The sequence below is a fragment of the Microtus ochrogaster genome, unplaced genomic scaffold (genome assembly GCF_000317375.1).
Source record: "Microtus ochrogaster isolate Prairie Vole_2 unplaced genomic scaffold, MicOch1.0 UNK66, whole genome shotgun sequence".
Classification (NCBI taxonomy): domain Eukaryota; kingdom Metazoa; phylum Chordata; class Mammalia; order Rodentia; family Cricetidae; genus Microtus; species Microtus ochrogaster.
In genome coordinates, this window is record NW_004949164.1 from 902,188 (window position 1) to 911,296 (window position 9,109).

Sequence of the window (9,109 nt, forward strand, 5' to 3'; positions counted from 1 at the left end):
TCAATAAATTTGGGGGGACTCCAGAACAAGGATCAAATCACAATTGCAAACAGGATAATTCAGACAACACCATCTTTGTGCAAGGTTTGGGTAAGATGTTAAAATTGAATCTGTGGTTGAGTATGTCTGACAGATTGGAATTACTAAGACAAATAAGCATACTGGACAGCCTATGATTAATTTGCATACAGACAGGAAACTGTCAGGCTGAAGGGTGAGGTAACAATCACATTAGATGACCCACCGTCTGCTAACGGTGCTATCAAGTAGTTGAATGGTAAAGAACTCTCTGAGAATCCTATCAAGGTTTTATTTGCTACCTGCAGGGCTGACTTCAGTCAGGTGGTGGAAATGGTTGTGGAAGCTGAGGGCGAGGAGGACTCGGCTGTGGAGGCTGTGGAGGCTGTGGAGGCTGTGGAGAAGGTAGCATGGTGGTGGTGGTGGCTGGGGAAGATTCTCTAGTGGAGGCAGCAGACAGCCATGAACCTAGTCCTGGAAATGTCTGAATCCTCCATGTTAGAACATGAACTGCTCTTGTATAAATAAATTCAATCCCTTGTAAAGCTTCTAAACTAGATAGCCAAGGAGGGGGACCAGAAGGATCTCGTATGTGGGGTAACTATGGAGATGATTGATGTAGAAAAGCAGGATATGATCAGGGTAGCTGCCAGGGCTGAAGTGGGGACTGACTGTCCTCTGTGTGGAGCAGGGTGGTGGTGGGGGACAGAGGCTTCTGTGCCTTGGCAAGATGGGCTCTGGGGTGAGCACCCGTGGGAGGGCAGGAAGAAGTAATCTGGCTCCCCAGGTTCTAAAACAGCCTCTACCTACCTTTGTTATTTTGTAACTTTCCAGTTCAGGATGGCCCATGAGTGTGTGTGTGTGTGTGTGTGTGTGTAGTGTAATTCTAACAATATCAGGTTCCCATTAAAAAACATCATTTTAGTTAAAACAAAAAGAATACTTCATAAAGAAGAAAGATGCATTGTTCATACTTTTTAACAAGAAAATGAGTAACAGACAGAAGTTGAAATTCATAAGCCAGAAATAGAACATTCAATTTACAGAAGAAAGAGTTTTAACTTTTGACAAGGCTAAAATAAAAAGATGGAATAAAACATATTAATGTGTATCAAGACCGAGAAGCACCTATTACTGTGGAAAAGAAAAGGTTACATTCACTGGAGAGGATATGAAGGAGGGCACAGGCCGAGCACAGACTACATTCTCTACTCCAGATGAAGGTCATTAGATCATATAAGATATGTTTTGACAAGAAACACATCGAATAGCAAATAACCAGGAAGTTTTGTATAGAAGAGTGAGTCAGAGATTGACTGTGAGGCACAAATATGTAGAATCTGATGCAAAAGCAAAAAATAAAGAAGTTTATTTTTAAAACGGATGAAAGTATAATTTACAGTAGAAACATAGCAGGCACCCACTTTACATGTAAAATAATAGTCACAGAAATAAGGTTAAAGAGAACATGACAAGCAAACACCCATGATTTTGATAGCTATGGGAAAACATTGGTAAACCTTTTTTTGTTGGCTAGGCTCCTTAGCATTGCCATGAAAAAAAAAAAACAACAACAACAAAATAAAACCCTACCATTCTCCTTGAAAACAAATGGAATTAATAAACTGTAGGAGCTTTTCCAAGCCTCATACTGCTTCCCAGGGAGACCATGAAATGCATGCAAAATTCCTTTGAGTACTCTCTCTGTGTCTGGAAATGATGCTTGCTTGCTGTTTAATGTTTCTTCTGGAGACAAAGAACAAACAAACAAATCAAGGTTGTCCCTAAGTATTTCAAATGTAAGAGCATGTGACTTGGGGGTATCCTTGGGCACTCTAGCTCCATGTTAGGAGGAACAGTAAAAGGGAGCATGATACACTCCCTCAGAGACAGCCACCTGGTAGAGGTCACTGACCCCAGAATCCTTCTGCCAAGACAAACCCCTTGTCACCATTCCTTGAATTCAAGGAAAGCAGAATAACATGAAACTGTGAGACTACATGGTAGCAGCAAGAAAACAAATGAAAATCCACAGACTGACTCTCTCTCTTTCTCTCTTTTCCTTAGCAGAGGGATGATATCACATTTGATAGCATCTAAATGTTGAAGCTTGTACTGTTTGCATTCAGTGTTTTGAGGCTGCCAGACGCCCATCTTACTGCTTTCAGAAGACCCAAGGTAGATTCTAGCTCAGAGAAATCATGTCTCACTTTTATTTAGCAAGATTTAAAACACGATTGAAGATTTTTAAATAGTTTTCTTCATAAACTTAAAGATCAAAAAGGCAAAAACACATACCAAGTTAGAGGTTCTGAAACACTGTTCTGCTCAAGAAAATAAAGATGGGGCTGTTTGTCATACCCAAACTGGCTCTTTTAAAATTATTTCTGAAACATTTGCAAAAGTGAGCCAAAGTGGGCCACTAATACAACATTAACGAGCTTAAAAGTTGAAATTCTGTGAAATCCTACGAGATCCATTCTGTCTGATTCATGTATTCATCCAATACTTAAGAGAAGCTCTTGTTCGCCAAGCAATGTGCTAAGTACTGACAATGGAGCCAAGAAAAAAAAAACTCTGAGGAAAATTAAATTTAACAAGTCCTCTTTTGAGGTTGGGGAACTAAAAATTATTTCTACAAAATAACCAGAATTAAATAATAAATCAATTGTAGCTACAAACTACCTTGGAAATATTAATTATAATACTTTCTAGTGACAAGTGTCCTTGGAGGGAAATTCATACCATTTCATGTTGTCTTTATTAAAGGAGCAAGGCATAAATAAATAACTAGAGTGTTTCCCTTAACTGCAATTAACTAGTTAACGAAAATGCCGATCTGGAAATACATTCATAGGTTGTCACAATTCCACATGAACTATCCATTGAGAGACTCCAATGTTCCCACAAGAATATGTGAAAGAATCATGAAAGAATAGTCGAGGCTCAGCCTTGAGAGCTTGTCAGCCTTTTCTCTAGGATGCTGGAAGTGGTGTTCTCAGTTACAGTCACTGCTCATCTCTACTTCCTGAGTACCAGCTCTCGAGTGAGCTGCTTCAGGCCTGAATCCCACTTATCTGGGGATCAGCAGCATCCTTTGTAGTAGGGAGAAGAACAATTCCTTAAGAAAGGAACTCTGGGTAGTAACAGAGATGTTTACTCTGTTAATCATTCTGGTGGGGATTTAAGACAAAGAAGACAACAACAATATTAACAATACAGAATAAGCCACAAGACCAGAAGGCCACATGCGATCTAGCACATCTAGGTAGATCTAGCAAAGAAATCTTAGAGCTAAATTATACTTTAGATCAACAGATAGGGAAGAGATGATCTTCTCAGTGTAGCATGGAGCCTTCTCTAAAATCAATCACATTGCAGGCATGAAGCAAACATTAATAGGAAAAACTGAAAAATTTCCCTCCATCCTGTTAGACTGCAGTCTCTAAGAAATTTGACTGCCCTATTCATCTTTTCACTATTGTGAAGCATTTGATTTAGTAACTATAACAAAAAAATTCAATGGTATTTCAAATAAGGAGCCATAATAATGGTTCTCCACACCTTGGTAATGTTCTCCTTCCAATTACCTCTCCTTCTACGGCCAATATTCTGAAGGGATGGCCTTCTCCACCTGTGATTCCATCCCCGTTTCCATTTCTGATTCCGTATCAGATATTCACCACCACATTACTCTGCAGTATATGTTAAAAGTATTTTCTACTTGAAACATTAATGTGATTTTATTATAAATTATAAACAGATCATGGGAGGGGCATATAATGATTTCAGTTAGATCTCCAAAGACATTTGGAAAAAGTTCAGCATTTATTCTTTTACAGTTATTCATTTAACTGCTGTGAGTGTGTGTCCACTTGTGAGTATGACCATGAGCATTGTCAGAGGACAGCTTGCTGGGCATGTTATCTTCTCCCAGTATGCAACTTAGGTCCCGTGGGTCAAAGTCAGGTCATCAGCACTTGGACAAGAGCCCTTACCTCATGGCCACTGTGCCAGCCTGTCATCTCTCTAAAATTCTGTGGGCATGTGTGATGTGTACAAGAGTGCAGGTGCTTGCGTGCTGACGTGCATGTGTGGAAGCCAGAGGACAACCTCAAGCATCGTTCTTCACCCCCATCTCATTTTTTGAAACAGAGTCTCTGTTTGATTTACTACTGCAGTACAGGCTAGCTGACCTGTGAGTTGTTGAGGTTTTGGTCTTTCTTTGCCTCCCCTCTTGCTATAGGAACACTGGGGGTCCAGATCAGGTGCGTGCTACCATACCTAGACTTACATGGGGTTCTGAGGATTTAAACATGGGTCCCCATGCTTGGCCAGAAAGGACTTTACCCAACTGGGCTCTCTCCAGATGTCAATATTCATTCTTTATGTAAATTTTTGATAAATTGAAAAAAATACAAAATCATCATCTATCCAGGTCATGTGATTAAAAAGAAATTCTGGATATCATATTTAACACTAAAACAATAGGGGCAACTACCAAAGTTAATCACGGGCCATATACCCCCCTCCCACCCCCACAATGACCTCTGATAGCAAACCTTGTTCTGTAAGTGCAGGATAATGTGACTTGATAGAAAAAATAAGTATAAATTGACTATTGAAGTGAAATAGCCATTATTTTTATAAACTACAATGACCCACACACTTTGGGAGACCCATAGTCATCAACAGAAATGGGAGAATTTGGTATGGCAGTTATGGGTAATAATAAAAATATGTAGCCTCTCTGCAAATAGATAATACCATCACAGCCTGTTGGAAAATATAACAAAGAAGTAAAATTCTGAACCAAAGATTTAATCAGAAATATATTAAACCTGTCTAAATAAACTATATTCTGGAGGGCATAAGAAAATATCCTTTTTTTGTAACATGCTTGTAAGAGTAGATCCGGAGAGTTACACACACAAACCTGAAACTAGCATCATCAAATCTCAGAGATGATGACTAAAAGTAGCATAGTGGTGATTCACCTTTTGTTTAAAATAATCATGGGCCAGCAAGATGGTTCAGTAGGTAAGGGAACTTGATGACAAGCTGGATGACCTTAGTTCAGTTTCTAGCATCACATGGTGGAGGGGGTAATGGACTCCTTTAAGCTGACTTCTGACTCATGCATACATACAAAATAAAACCCAAAACAAATAGTATAAAAAGTTTTGAATCTCCCATGTGTTTTGTTTTAGGCTTTTCAGGACTAAACTCTAGTTTGTTAATGAAAAAGTGATATATACATACCAGACTTACTGTGCTATTCAGAATTTTAATATCCTCACTGGAAACTGACTAACTCTGGAAGTCCTAGGTAAAGAGCCACCAGCAACCATCTTCATTGCTGTATTTTAAGTCATTTTAAGTTCTATAATACACTATTGTTGATTTGCTCATCTTTTCTGAATTGTTGAGCTTATTTATACCTTTCCACATATATTTCTTACTTGTGTGATAATAGTAATAGTAGCTGTAACACACAAATGTGAGCTGAGACACGGGATCTCTGCTTCAGCAAGGCTTCTTCCACCAACCTCATACTACATGAAACCAGCAGGGAAGGACCGCGGGGAAGTTGGGGCTGAGACTTAACCAGCAATGCCATATACTTGGTGGTACAGAACCATCGCATTCTGGTTGAAATGTGTGTGTTAAGTGAAAGAGGCAGGTAAACAGGAAGTTCAAGTCATGACTCCATTTCCGAAACTTTCTGTTTCCTCCCACAATCGGCCATCATCTCTTCTTGCAGACTCACACAGAACCACATGCACAGAACCGCAGTGAGTGAAGCCACTGTCCCATGGAATCATCCCCTCCTACTCTAGCCCCCCATACTGCAACGTAGATGCTTGTGATTGCTCATTGTCCAGTTACCCAGCTGACATTTGCTATGTGTTTATATACAAAAGACTTTGCACTTCAGACAGGCCTGGCATCCTTCCTTGAATCTATTGCTGGTTGTACCCACTGTGTCGAATCATTTAACACTTCCCCAGCTCCCATTCAGACACACACACACACACACACACACACACACACACACACTATTGTGGTTGTTTGAATGGAACCCCCACCCCCATAGGCTCACATAGTGGAACACTTGGTCTCCAGCTGGCAGGGCTGTTTTGAATGTTTCGGAACCTTTTGGGTGTGGAGCCTTGATGGAGGAAGTATGCCACTGAGAATGTATAGCCTCCACAGTTCTGCTCAGGAAGGGGCTGGATGGGCACAGGGTAGCCAGGACCCTCAAGGAGTGACTAGCAGGAAGACATCTAGAGGGTGGGTCCCTTTATGAGGAGCAAATATGGGTGGAGAAGTGAGAGAACAAGAAGCAGAATGGATCGTGTGCTGTGGGAAGAGGCAGAGAAAAAGAAATGAGGACTGAGGTGTAGGCTGATGGGGGAGGGTCTGCTTGCCACCTGGGGCTGTGGTGATATCCAGGCTGGGCTGCTGCCAAGGGGCATGTCTGGGTCCCTGGTCCTACCATAGCCAGGATCTGTGTGGCTGTCAATAGTCTGTGTTGCCACCAATGGTCACAAGGATGCCAGTGCCCACACATGTGTCCAAGGGCCATCGCTGTAGACCAGGCTGGCCTTGAACTCACAGAGATCTGCCTGTCTCTGTCTCCCGAGTGCTGGGATTAAAGTTGTGTGCCACCACTGCCTGACTTTTGTCCTTGTTTTTGTTTATTTGCTTGTTTTGCTTTCTTTTGCTTTTTTAACATTTTCTTTTGGAGGCTGCTGCAGGGATGAGGAGAGAATATGGGAGGACTGGAAGGTGAGTAGAATTAGGGTACCTGATGGGAAATTCCCAAAGAATCAATGGAGAAATTATGTTTTTTAAAAATAGAATTTACAGCCTCATCCTACTCCTTTCCTGAGTGTGGTTGAAGATGTAATCATCCCAGCTTCCTGCTTCCGCCTCTTGCCTTGCCTCCCCTGTGTTTATGGAATTTCCCTCTGGAACTCTAAGTCAAAATAAACCCTGTTGTCCACTAGTCCCTTTGAGACATGATGTACTGCCACAGCAACATAAAATAACTGATACAGTGGTGAGCACAGTCATCCTACAGGTTAAAGACCACATCTTCCTTTCTGTGTGTTATGGCTTGACTCTGAAATGATCCCCACAGGTTCATGGCCTCTAATACCTGATCTCTATCTGGTGTCACTCTCTGGGGATGCTGGAAGAAGGTTACAAAGAACAGTGTTAAGCCCAGACCTGTATCTGGTTCCATTTCTAATTCACCAAGATGTGAGGAACCCTTACCACATATTCCCACCACTATGAACTAATTTCCACAGTGCTTTCTCTGCTATGATGGACAAAAATAAGAAGGAGTCAAAATCGATTCTTTCTCTCTTACACTATTCCTGTAATGTATGTTGCCACAGCAAAGCAACTGACATACTGCTCCACTAACAAGAGTTTCCAGTGCTAACATTTTCCAAGTGTGAGCATAGCATACAGTTACCCCTTCCTGCCCAATTGTCCCTCCCATTTCCCTTATTGCTTCTTTTTTTTTGTTTCCTTTGTTCTTTTTCTTGTTTCCATGGCACCTACCTCCAAATAAGACTGGGACAGATCATCAGAAAAGATGCAAAACCCAGAATGAACAGTGATTTCTATGACTCTATCAGAAGACGGACAAACTGATGGAGTGGGAGCTGACCACACCACTAAACATTCAGTTAAGCTTTTTGTGAGCTTTATCATAATATGAATGCCTGAGGCCATCATAGCCATGTGTAAAGGTTGGCACATCGTGTGCTTGTGTAGTTACAAGCTAGAGTATGTGTAGAGCCAGGAATTTATTTTTACAGCATCACCTACTTTGCAAACTGTGATGAAATAGATCTTTCAAGATGTTTATCTGTTTTCTGTTAGCATTGACTTTGACAAAGACTTTTAATCTCAGAAGTCATATTAAGACAAAACACTGAAAGTGTATTTCAAGTACATGATGGGTAAACTGGCTAATGGAATCTAGCTTATTTCCCTGTACACATATTTCAGTTTCTGTGGAGCAATGGTAACTATGGTAATAATGTGGCCCATTATTATTCAAGTTTCACAATATCTCTCACTGAAATTATGACTTCATGTTCCTTTCCCATTATGTGAGTTTTGTTGCATGTCATATGCAAAACTCTAAACTTTCTTGAGACAAAGGATGTTGTAATAGGAGCGGCGGGGCTGCTTCTCCAGCACCCCGGCTGCCTCCAGCTAGCTTTACGCGAAATAATCACACGGACACTGTATTCTTTTAAACACTGCTTGGCCCTTTAGCTCTAGCCCTTACTGGCTATTCTGATATCCCGATCAACCCATCTCTAATAATCTGTGAGCACCAGTCTTACCGGGAAGATTCTAGCTATGTCCATCCTGGGTCGGAGCTTCATTGCATGTGCCTCAGAGAGCAGAGCTATCCCTGCGTCCGCCCAGGAGCTGGGAGCATGGAGTCTCTGCTCCAGACAGCAGAGCTGTCTCACTTCCTCTTCCTCCCAGCATTCTGTTCTGTTTACTCCACCCACCTATGTTCTAAGCTATGAGCCCAAGTAGTTTGTTTATTACTTAACCAATGAAATCAACAGATTGATATATGACACTCCCACATCAAAAGGACATATTTCAACCAGTAAAATGATCACAGAAGAAAAATTACTGAGAATCACTTTTCATTCCATGAGTTACAAGTTTATATGATTATCCATCCATGTGTTGAAGACATCTTACAGATGTGCAGTCATAATTCTGTATGCTAGGATCTGAGAGGGATGTAAGTGTGCCCACAATCCAAAGTTTAGATTTGATATGTCTAAGAATGAAGCTTGAAAATCAGTATGGGAGTTTCTCAGAAAGCTTTCTATCTTTAAGGTGGTGCTTTCACAGGATCCCCCAGAAAGAACGTCGCCCCCATGACAGCTGGAAGTAATTCTAGAGGACGACGTCCCCTCTCCCAGTAAAATTTGCCCTTGGATTTAGGGACATCATTTAGGGGTTGATTATAATTAGTATATGATTGAGGGTTGGGGGAGGAATTTTATAAGCTCAGGGATCATTTTGAAAAAAAAAA